This window comes from Sus scrofa, chromosome 7, assembly GCF_000003025.6.
Source record: "Sus scrofa isolate TJ Tabasco breed Duroc chromosome 7, Sscrofa11.1, whole genome shotgun sequence".
NCBI classification, from domain to species: Eukaryota; Metazoa; Chordata; class Mammalia; order Artiodactyla; family Suidae; genus Sus; species Sus scrofa.
The window spans coordinates 90,466,512-90,479,003 of NC_010449.5; the positions used below are offsets into that span (position 1 = coordinate 90,466,512).

The following is a 12,492-nucleotide window of genomic DNA, read 5'->3' on the forward strand; positions in this document are numbered from 1 at the left end:
GGAACAGTTTTTGTTTAGAAATAGAAGATATTTTAGAAGAGCTAATGTGATTAATTATTGACTTTCAAAGAGTATCTACTAATGGTTGATGATATCTTACTAATGGGTCAGTAGATATGAGGCAGGAAAGATGATTAGTGGTTTGTTTGGGAAGTCAAGATTGAATTTGTTTACATCAGTTTTAAACTTTTTTGAATAATTATAATCATTTGTAAATATAATTACAAGTGTAAAATAATTATTTGTAATAAAAATATTTGACTATATAATGTATTTCTAATGTTTCACATTAGAAAGCTGTATATAGCACACAATTTTGAAGAGTTTTATAGATTACAACTTTTAGTTCTTGCTCATGAGTCAGTTCCATTCTTTATCAGAACATATTTACATCAGAATATAATGTCACTTTCTATTTTTGTCTAATGAATTAATTTTTGCAGTTTTGCGTTAACTGCAAATCATGCATGGTAAGAACATGATCCTTACTAGAAGGATAAGAACATATCCTTCTAGTAAGATCACATTTTATTAAAAAAAATAATCAATATTAAGCGATGGGCAGCAGAGAAAAGACAATTGAATGTTGGCTGATGCTTTCTTCAATGATGTTTAATGCATTCAGTAAAGTATATTATATCAAAAAATTAGTCTTCCACCTCGCATGTAATCCATACTTACACAAGTTTTATTGGTAATTCATTAAGAATTTTGTGAGGAATTAAACATAAGCATGTATTGAAACTGAAGGTCATTGATTTTCCAAGTCATTTTTTAAAAATGTAGTTATAAGATAGAATGGTAAAAATGATTGAATATTGAAGTTATTATTGTAATGAACTTATTATTGTAATGAGTTCAGAAATGACTTTCCAAACCCAACTCTCTAAAGTTTTTTCTTCTGTTAATGTCTCTCTTTGCCTCCTTCAAAAGGATTATCAATTTCTTTCTCCATGATTTTTATTGCATTGAAAATTGACAAGTTGTCTTTTTGGTTCTATGAATATTTTATGAAGAGTGTAATTATTCTATGTGGATATAAATATTCCTAGTAAATGAATATTGAATAACATGCATGAGGATATGGGAAAAAACTTTATATTATCTTTGAACAGTTTCTCCCATATGAATGAATAAAATAAATTATTCTTTTGTATTGTTTGTAAGGTATATTTTTGGTACAATAGGACTATATATCTTTATAATGAAGTCTTTATGGGAAAAATGTGTTTATGATATGCTTATGAACTTTAATGGTATAAAAATTGTGGAGAATTATACTTGAGTAACATTATAATAATGAGTTTTAGTGTTTTGAGATAATTTGGTACTTCTTCCTGGAATACAAAATAATATTCATTATGTAACCTGTTGCTAAATTATTAATTTAATCTTGGTATTCTAAGAGAAATTTATCTCAGATCACTATTGGAATGGATGGACAAAATAATTCTGAGTCTCTTTTAAAGTAGGCAGATATCTTAATTTAGCATCGTTCTCTTGGCATTAGTCATGAATGTAAGATTCATTGAGTTAAGAATTTGTCTTTGCCCTTGACGCTTGGATTTGGAAAGGACCTTTTTCTTATTAGAATTGTCAAAATGTACCATTAATGACTCATTTGTTTTTTGAGATAGATTTCTTACTTGGTAAAATTCTTTAGGGAAAGAAATGCATGGTGTGGAAAAAATAATGTATTATTTTCAGCTGTTATGATGGAAAATATTTTATTGTGAGTTATTCTGTAACAGAATTCACTTAGTACATACCTCATAGGTAAGGATTTTTTTTTTTTTTAAACTAGCTACCTCTTTTCTTCCCCATACTCTTGGGATAATTCTTTACTATTTGATTATTAAAATTCATGTACACTACTCTATGGTTCTATATGGAGTTGAATTGTTGTAACATTGAGTAAAAAATATGTTGGAAATAACTCTTTTGCAATAATCTCTTCAATAATCCGTCATTTGATGAATACTCTTGACTTATACAAAGGTTACTAAAATTGTATATATATGTTAATTTAATATTCCAAATAAAAATATTATTAGAATAAGGTATATCTACTGTATGAATGCTTTATGTATTAATATGGCTGGCAGATTTATATTATGATTTAACTGCTTGAGCTACTGATACTAAAAGACATTAATGTGTGAAGAAAAATTAAGTACTGTGCTTTGATCACTAATGCTGTTAGCAAGACAAAATGCAGAGAAAAGGAAAAATTAGGTTGAGCAGAACCCAGGCTTATCTGGTCAGTATTGACACTCAGAGTGGTGTGTAGTGTGCCTTAGTCAGATAAATGAGTAAATATAGAATACCTATGAACAAGGTACAGAAATAAAATCAAATTGTGTGTGTGTGTGTGCATGTTAGTGTGTATATGTATGAATGTGTGTGTGTGTGTGTGTGTATGAATGGTCACATATATTCCATACCTGCTCAAACACACATGTGTTAGTGTGTATGAATGAATGAATGAAGTTTGCCTCAGAGGAGAACAAAAGGGAGGGCAGAAGCAAAAGTGGACCATTCATACTCTTATATCTGTCAAGCTAATGGGATAATTTAGTAGACCCTCTGTAGTTTGTCTAAACTGTGTATAGTACACCACCCAAGATTTTTAGTGAAATCATTGTAGTAAGAATAATTATTGGGCTTGAATGAACTGAGTCAGCTATGTTGTATAAGCATGATGAAGGAGAGATGCCATGGGAGGGGGTAAAATAAGAAAGTTGTGAATCCCTTAGCAAGATTTTCTGGTCCCATTACTAACTTTTGGTCTGTTGTAATAATGAGAGCAGAATGTGTCTTGTGGCAAAGTTGTAGTGGGAGGGATACCTGAAAACCTCTCTTTTTTGGGTCGTTACTCTAAGAATATTTGTTTGTCATAGCCTGTAGGTGTTACATATAAAACCAAGTAAAGGAACTCAGTATTCACTTTTTGCTGCTGAGTGTTCCTAAAAGTTTCTTTGAATTAATAATTTGCATACATGTTAAATTTTGAAATAAACAATGTAACTATTTTAATAACTTCTATTTATGGCTAAATATTTTAGAACAATCTCCTCTGTTGTATGTATAATTTGTCAATTTGAGTTTTATTATAAGACTTCTTGTTTTACTTGTCTTCAATGGCACATTGAAAAGTATTGTCAAATTTAACTTGACATTATTGCAATATTAGAAATGTATCTAATGTGATATATAATTTTCATACAAGATATTATTCTTAGTGTGATATAATTAATTTTTGCTCTTTAAGTGAAAGGACATATACTATTTAAATCATAAAAAATATAAAATGGCTTTTTCTTGTTACCTATGCAGGGAGGAGCGATGATTATTTTATGCAAAGCAGATACTGTGTATAACATATAAGTTATATATTAGTTCAGTTCTTTATAGTAATAGTACTCAAAAATGCTTTCAAATTTCCATTGATTATGTGCTAAAGAGGAAATATAATACATTATCATATTTATCTTTAATTTCTTATTGCTTATTTAAGAACTGTTTAGCAGAGATGATTATTTGAACTCAGATTCATTTATTGAAGTTATTAAAAGGTGTTTAAGAATCAACATAAGAATGAAAAGGTGGGAGTTCCCGTCGTGGCGCAGTGGTTAACGAATCCGACTAGGAACCATGAGGTTGTGGGTTCAATCCCTGGCCTTGCTCAGTGGGTTAAGGATCTGTCATTGCTGTGAGCTGTGGTGTAGGTTGCAGACGTGGCTTGTGTCCCACGTTGCTGTGGCTCTGGTGTAGGCCGGTGGCTACAGCTCCGATTCGACCCCTAGTCTGGGAACCTCCATATGCCGTGGGAGTGGCCCAAGAAATGGCAAAAAGACAAAAAAAAAAAAGAAAAAAAAAGAATGAAAAGGTCAAACAGAAATTGAACAACTGTTTATAATGCTTATGTGTGTGGTGGGGTATAGATGGATGTATCTCGTTTAATTTGCAGAAGCTCTTAAAAATTTAGGTCCATCAGAGATATGTGATTTGTAAGTTAGAGAAAGAATTGTTTAATTCATAGAAGAATTAGTTATCTCTGAATGCTAGAAATATTATTCATACTGCAGGATATTAATAATTTTTTTAGAGTCAAATAGAGAAAGTTTATATTCTTTGAGAATTTTGCACAACATGACAATCACGTCAGTCTTTGTTGTTTTTCTTTTTGGTACTCAGTATATTTTCAGTTGTTTCAGTGATGTCAAGATTTTAAAAAAGGTTTTACCAGGTTATGACCTCTTGAGACTCATAAGAAAGGATGGTTCAATAAAATAGGTGTTAATCCTAAATTCTGCATAAATTGTGTTATGGATGAGGAAATACTTCTTGTCTGTATTCTGGGTGGTTTTCTTTTTTAAAAAATTGTGATAAAATAAGCATAACATAAATTTTATACCATCTTACCCAATTTTAAGTGTACAGTTCAATAATGTTAAATACATATACACTGTGGCAACCTATCCATAGAGTTTTCATCTTGCAGAATTGCAACTCATTACCCATTAAAAATTAACCCCTTATTTTCCCCTTTTTCCAGCCTCTGGGCAGCTATCTTTCTGTTTATGTAGTTTTGGAATACTACAGGGATCTCATATAAGTGAAATCATACAATATTTGTCTTTTTGTTACTGACTTGTTTCAGTTAACACAGTAGCCTTAAGGGAGTTCCTCTGTGTTCTAGCATGTGTCAGAGTTTCCTTCCTTTTTAAGGCTGAATGATGTTCCATTATATATATAGATAGCACGTTTTGTTTACCTAGTCATGCATTGATGGACAGAGTTGCTTCTGCCTTTTGTATGTTGTGAATAATGCTGTTATGAACATTGGTATGCAAATGTCTCCTTGAAACCTTGCTTTCAGTTCTTTTGGATAAATGCCAAGTAGTGGAAATTGCGTATCACATGTTAATTCTATTTTTAAGTTTTTGAAGAACTGCAATAATGTTTTCTATACCACATTTCTATAGTGCACTAAGTTAACATTCCCTCTGACAGTGCACAAGGGTTCCAATATCACTATCATTACACAGATAATAAAGTACAAATATATCCATGGTAATTTTATAACAACAGCATTTTAATCAGTACTCTTCCTCATTATGCTATTACTTGTCTTGTATTACTACTGCTCTTGTTATACCTGATCTGTAAAGGATTTCTTTTGCATAAAAATTTTTTTTCTTTTTTTAGTTAGAAGGTGCCAGATTGGAAATGCAGCATGCTAATTAAATAATTACAAAAACCGACCAGTTGAAATATATTTTGATATTATAATTAGTGTTTGATAACATTTCATGTTTAAGAGCAAAGATAAAATTGGACAAAATAGTTATATCTCATTGTAAATTTCTTTGATATGAAAATTTTATTTACCTTTATGTGCTTCTTTACAAATCTTATCACCTTTGGTGGAAACTCTTCTTTTCATGGTTCTATAACACAGCCTCATCCCCCTGAGTATACTTGTCTTCACACTACAAGCTGATTGAATGATATTTTGGTCCCTTAGATCATGGCATTAAATATGAAGGAAAGGCAGGATTGCTGTCTGGAAAGCAGTCATATCTAAATATAGCCTGTACTTATCTGCTGATGTTAAGACAGGTTGCTATGGTGAATTGAATTTCTTAAAAATGCCAGTCAGCAGAGGATAAACAGTGGTTTTGAAGTGGTTATTTTCCATAGAGCTGTGAATTCTCATACTGTATTTTCAGGTAGATGATTTCAGTTAATGTTTTTTATGGCCTATTTATTAAATTTCAGTTATAGAATATCTTTGAGATTTTTAATATTTATGAAACAAAATAGAAAAATTTTTATAATGTTAGCCCTTGTTTCTCAGAAGATAAGTGGAAATGATTTTTCCAGTGACAGTATTTTAAACATTATTGATCATTCATTTTGCTCTGCTGCCAATAGTTCTGCTAAATCTAAGACAGATACCAAAGCTGTCTTGTTTGTAATAACATCTCTGTAAGTTTTTTTCATCTAGAATCAAGTTCTTTTTGGATTATATGTTTATTGGTCCATAAAATGCTTATTTGAACAAAACAGCTTAATCTAGCCTAGTGATGTGGTATTACGGTGCATTACTCTATGTCAAAACTGCAAATCCTTTTAATTTTACTTAGTTTTTAGACTTGCCCTCGTTTCCATCATTCCATATATTCTCGAGAATTTTGTTACCCTTTTTTTGTGGGTTCATTTGTTTTAGAATTTATTTAATCAAATTACTAGTAGATGTTCATCTTAAGCTCTTCAGCAGTGAGGTTTAATTGACGTTGTTATTGTAACCAAGGAACATATGATTGAAAATGGATATCTGAATTGTCTGCAGTTCAGAGGTATATAGGTGATAAATCCAGTATTAGAATTTTTTTTATGGCCACACTGCAGCATATGGAAGTTTCCAGGCCAGGGACTGAATCTGAGCCACAGCTGTGGCAATGCCAGATTTTTTAATTTTTATTTATTTATTTATTTTTCTTTCTTTTTTAGGGCTGCACACACGGCATATGGAGGTTCCCAGGCTAGGGGTCGAATCAGAGCTGTAACCGCCTGCCTACACTACAGCAATAAAGGATCGAACCGCCTCTGTAACCTCACCAACAGCTCAGGGCAATGCTGGATCCTTAGCCCTCTGAGTGAGGCCAGGGATCGAACCATTAACCTCACGGTTCCTAGCTGGATTCGTTTCCGATGCACCACAACAGGAACTCCCAATACCAGATACTTTAACCCACTGCATGGGGCCGGGATTGAACTCAAGCCAGATTCTGCAGTCAGATTCGTAACCTACTACACCAGAGTGGGAACTCCTAGAATTTTATAATGAAATAAATAATGTATTGTTTCAGTTGATTCTTTCATTTTCAGGGTATAGCTCGTTTGAGTTTGATTGGCATATGTAATTAAAGAGTACTTCTCATGGAACAAGAAAGAGCTTGAAGAACTGGGTTAAGGGTGGGAATCTCAAATAATGGAATTAGGGAATTTGCAACTGGGTTTGTTTCTCTCATCCTCTGTTATCATCTCCTCTGGTTTTTCTTGGCTTTATTCTAACTCCTGAGTCAGGCTTTCTCCATAAAACCGGCAAGACGGCTGCTAATTTGCTGTAATTCTCTTCCTTCTAGCTCTCTTTACTTCCAGGTCTAAAAGGTAAAATCCCATGGAACATTTCTGATTTTGTTAATCTGTCATGTGCCCAAACCTCAGCCAATTACTGTTGCCAGGAATATAGACTATCTTGACTGACCACTCAAGGGACAGATGCCTGTGATCAGAATGGTGGGATACACAAATGAAACGAGAGAGAAGGTAGTCCCAGAAAAAAGAGTAATAAAACTAAGGATGTTCGGTTCTCAGTTGTTGATTTAAGGAAGAGGTTTTACATTGTTAGGAATTATTATTACTTTAATATAGATCATTTTGCTTCCGTATACATATTATCTCAGATAGATATTGGTAGTGATGTCTATAGTAATTTTAAAGGACTACATAATTCAATTAATTGATAATAGTTGTTCCCTATTTCCTTATATTATTGACTGTTTATATACTATACACACTTATAAATGTGAAATGTCTCAGATGAATCTATAAATTTACAGCTGGCTAGATAGCAGGTGGAATAATTATTTCTGTCCTTCCCATGTTCTTCCATAAGTTCTTTCATATGTTCTTTTCCATGTCCTTTCATATGTTCTTCCCCATGTTCTTTCATATGTTCTTTCATAAAAAGAGAAACTTTACTGTTATTAGTAAAAAGGAAAAAGGAATCACATTTTCTCATTTACCATTCCATTATAATATCTTAACTAAGGAAGATTATTATAGAGGCATATAAAAGTTTAATTGGAGCACTGAGAAAGTATTTAAAAAAGATATGATCCTCTAAATGAAGCTTTTGTTAAAGAAAAAAGTAGAAGGAAGGAAGGGAGGGAAACATTGAAAGAGAGGAGGAAGAATTAACAGAGAGAGAGGGAGAGACTGATTGATTATGAGAATAAATAGAAACTGCAGGAATATCTTATGCTTTTTAGAAACCCAGTTTGGCCGAAGATGAAGTTAAAACTGGTGATTAAAACAAAATTTCGCTACCCTTGTATTTCATTTATCAAGAACACATTGAGCAGTACCCTCTGTGACACAGCAAGTTAAGAATCCGGCATTGTATCCGAGGCAGGTTTGATCCTCAGCCTGGTACAATGGGTTAGGGATCCAGGGTTGCCGCAGCTGTGGCGTAGGTTGAAGCTATGGCTCAGATTCAGTCCCTGGCTTGGAAACTTCCATATGTGTGGGTGCAGCTGAAAAAAAAGAAAAGAAGAACACATTGATACATTTGACACTGATTGTAAGCGTGAAAAAAAATGGATGATTGCATTGTCTACTTATATTAGTTTTATATTGCTGTGTAAAAAATTACCACAGACTTTTTTTTTTTTTTTTTTTTTTTTTTTTTTTTGTCTTTTGTCTTTTTTTTTTGTCTTTTGGTTTTTTTTTGTTGTTGTTGCTATTTCTTGGGCCGCTCCCGCGGCATATGGAGGTTCCCAGGCTACGGGTTGAATCGGAGCTGTAGCCACCGGCCTATGCCAGAGCCACAGCAACGCAGGATCCGAGCCGAGTCTGCAACCTACACCACAGCTCACGGCAACGCCGGATCGTTAACCCACTGAGCAAGGGCAGGGACCGAACCCGCAACCTCATGGTTCCTAGTCGGATTCGTTAACCACTGTGCCACGACGGGAACTCCACCACAGACTTTTTAAAAACAATACATATTTCCATGAGTCGGGATTTGGGGCTCCGTTTAATTGGATCCTCTGCTTAGGGTTTCCCAGTGTTGCAATCTAGGGGTTGGCTGGATTGCATTTTAATCTGGAGGTGTGACAGGGAAAGAATTGCTTCAGACTAATTCAGATTATTGGCAGAATTCATATCCTTGTGTTGTATGATTGGCTAACCTGCTTTTTGCTGGGTGTTGGCTAGTTTCCATCTGCATCTTCCATCATCTTAGGATCTAATGCCCACACTATTTTAGAGATTTTCTTTTCTGCATGGTAATTATATTCAGTTGCTTTGGTTAGGTCAATTTAGAGATATAAAAACTACAGCTCAACTAAGTTGTGATTTACATAAGGTTGTAAAACTACATAGTGATGGGCCTCCTGACACATTGTGCTCTTTCTAATCCCATTCTTAATTTTGGCTTTCTTGGTTTTGTTGTCATATTTTTTTAATTTAATTTTTTTCCAATATTATTTAAATATTGACATACAGAACTCTAAGTTTCAGCACAATGACTTCACTTTTTTTTTTTAACCTTTTATTTTTTTTCCTACTGTACAGCATGGTGACCCAGTTAATACATACGTGTATACATTCTTTTTTCTCACATTATCATGTTCTATCATAAGTGACTAGACATAGTTCCTGTGCTACACAGCAGGATCTCATTGATAATCCCTTCCAAAGGCAATAGTCTGTCTGCATCCATTAACCCCAAGCTCCCAGTCCATCCCAATCTCTCCCCCTCGACAACTACAATTCTCTTCTCCAAGTCCATGATTTTCATTTCTGTGGAAAGGTTCATTTGTGCCATATATTAGATGGTTTTAATTTGTATTGCTAGTTGTATTAAAAATATGTTAAGATGAACATCTTATCACTGGCCACCTAGGAAGTGATATTACAATGTTTGAAAATATTTTTTGTCTGGCCTATAGGCATAGGATTTTTGATCATTTCATTTTTCTCTCACCATAGACTTTTTTAAAAAACATTTTATTAGAATATAGTTGATTTACACAGTTGTGTCAATTTCTGTTCTACATCATAGTGACCCATTCTTTTTTTATACTATCTTCCATCATGTTTTATCCCAAGAGATTGAATATAGTTCCCTGTGCTGTATGTAGTAGGACCTCATTGCTTATCCATTCTAAATGTAATAGTTAACATCTACTAACCCCAAACTCCTAGTTCATTCCACTCCCTCTCCCATCCCCCTTGGTAACCACAAGTCTGTTCCTATGTCTGTGACTATGTTTTGTAGATAGGTTCATTTGTGACATATTTTAGATTCAACATAGAAGTAATATCATATGGTATTTGTCTTTCTCTTTCTGACTGACTTTGCTTAGTATGAGAATCTCTAGCTGCATCCATGTTGCTGTAAATGGCATTATTCATTGTTTTTTATGGCTCTGTAGTTTTCCACTGTGTATATGTACATATTCGTAATCCACCCATCTCTCAATGGACATTTAGGTTGTTTCCATGTCTTGCCATTCTTAATTGAACTGTGAAAATAAAATAAATAAAATAAAATAAAATCTTCAGGAAAGTAGGTTCTGAGTCATTATAGGAAAGGCAGATAATCAAGACTGTCCAACAATGGAATGTCTGTATGATGAGGTGAGATTTGTCCATTGCTTGGCAGTGTTCAAGCAGAGGAGAGGCCATTGTCTGCTGGGATTGTTGCACTGGAGTCCATGTTCCAGGAGGGGGGATCACTTGAATTCCTTCCATCTAAGATACAATAAAAGCTTCTGGGTGGATGATAGTCTTGTTCACTAGGGCATATAAATCCTAGTGCATATGTTGACCTATAACTGCCAATCCTTAATTTCCTCTTTGATTCTTCAGTGATCCATTGGTTGTTTAGTAGCATGTTGTTTAGTCTCCACGTGCTTGTGCTTTTTGCGGATTTTTCTTGTTGTCGATTTCCACTTGTATAGCGTTGTAGTCGGAAAAGATGCTTGATATGATTTCAATTTTCTTAAAGTTACCAAAGTTGGATTTGTAGCCCAGGATGTGATCATCTTAGAGAATGTTCCATGTGCACTTGAGAAGAATGTGTATTCTGTTGCTTTTGGATGGAATGTCCTATAAATATCTATTAAGTCCATCTGGTTTAAAGCATCATTCAGGACCTGTGTTTCCTTATTGATTTTCTGTCTGGTTGTTCTGTCCATTTCTGTAAGTGGGGTGTTGAAGTCCCCCACTATGATTGTGTTATTGTCGATTTGTCCTTTTAAGGTTGTTAGCAGTTGCCTCATACATTGTGGTGAACCTGTGTTGGGTGCGTAGATATTTAAAATTGTTTATTATCTTCTTCTTGTATTGATCCTTTGATCATTATGTAATGCCCTTCTTTGTCCCTTAAAATAGTCTTCATTTTAAAGTCTATTTTGTCTGATATGAGTATTACTACTCCAGTTTCTTTTGATCCCCGTTTGCATGACATATTTTCTCCCATCCTCTCACTTTCAATTTGTCTGTGTCCCTAGAAGTGAAGTGGGTCTCTTGAAGACAGCATATATATGGGCCTTGTTTTTGTATCCGTTCAGCCAGTCTATGTCTTTTGGTTGGGGCATTTAGTCCATTAACATTTAAGGAAATTATTATTATTATTATTATTATTATTATTGTCTTTTTTCCATTTCTTGGGCCACTCCCATGGCATATGGAGGTTCCGAGGCTAGGGGTTGAATCGGAATTGTAGCCATCAGCCTATGCCAGAGCCACACAGCAATGCGGGATCCAAGCCATGTCTGTGACCTACACCACAGCTCACAGCAATGCCAGATCCTTAACCCACTGAGCAAGGCCAGGGATCCAACCTGAAACCTCATGGCTCCCAGTCGGATTCGTTAACCAGTGCGCAATGACGGGAACTCCTAAGGAAATTATTGATATGTATGTTCTCATTGCCATTTTATTAATTGCTTTGGGTTTGTTTTTGTTGCTCTTTTTTCTTTCCTTCTCCTCTTGTTCTTTTCTGCCTAGAGAAGTTCCTTTAGTATTTGTTGTAAGGCTGATTTAGTGTTGCTGAATTCTCTCAGCTTTTGATTATCTGTGAAGGTTTTGATGTCTCCTTCAAATCTGAACGAGAGCCTTGCTGGGTAGAGTAATCTTGGTTGGAGGTTTTTTCCTTTCATCACGTTAAGTATGTCATGCCACTCCCTTCTGGCCTGCAGAGTTTCAGCTCAAAAATCTGCTGATAACCTTATTGAGGTTCCCTTGTATGTTATTTGTTTCTTTTCCCTAGCTGCTTTCAAGATTTTCTCTGTCTTTAATTTTGGTCAATTTGGTTAATATGTGTCTCGGGGTGTTCCTCCTTGGGTTTATATTATATGGTACTCGTTGTGCTTCCTGGGTTTGAGTGAGTGATTCTTTTCCATGTTAGGGAAGTTTTCGGCAATTATCTCGTGGAATATTTTTTCTGTCCCCTTCTCTCTCTCTTCTCCTTCTGGCACCCTTATAGTACAGACATTGGTGCATTTAACGTTGTCCCAAAGTTCTTGGAGACTCTCTTGATTTCTTTTCAATCTTTTTTCTCTTTTCTTTACCGCGTCCGTAATTTCCACTAGTCTGTCCGCCACTTCTCCTATTTGTTCTTCTGCCTCCTGTATTCTGCTGTTAGCTGCTTCTAGGGAATTTTTTATTTCAGTTATTGTGTTTTGCATC

General features: G+C 34.4%; 1 protein-coding gene across 22 annotated transcripts in view; it reads left to right on the forward strand.

Annotated features, from left to right (window-relative positions):
- The window catches only part of GPHN (gephyrin), a 567,900-nt gene that overhangs the window by 120,786 nt on the left and 434,622 nt on the right, over nucleotides 1-12,492 (forward strand).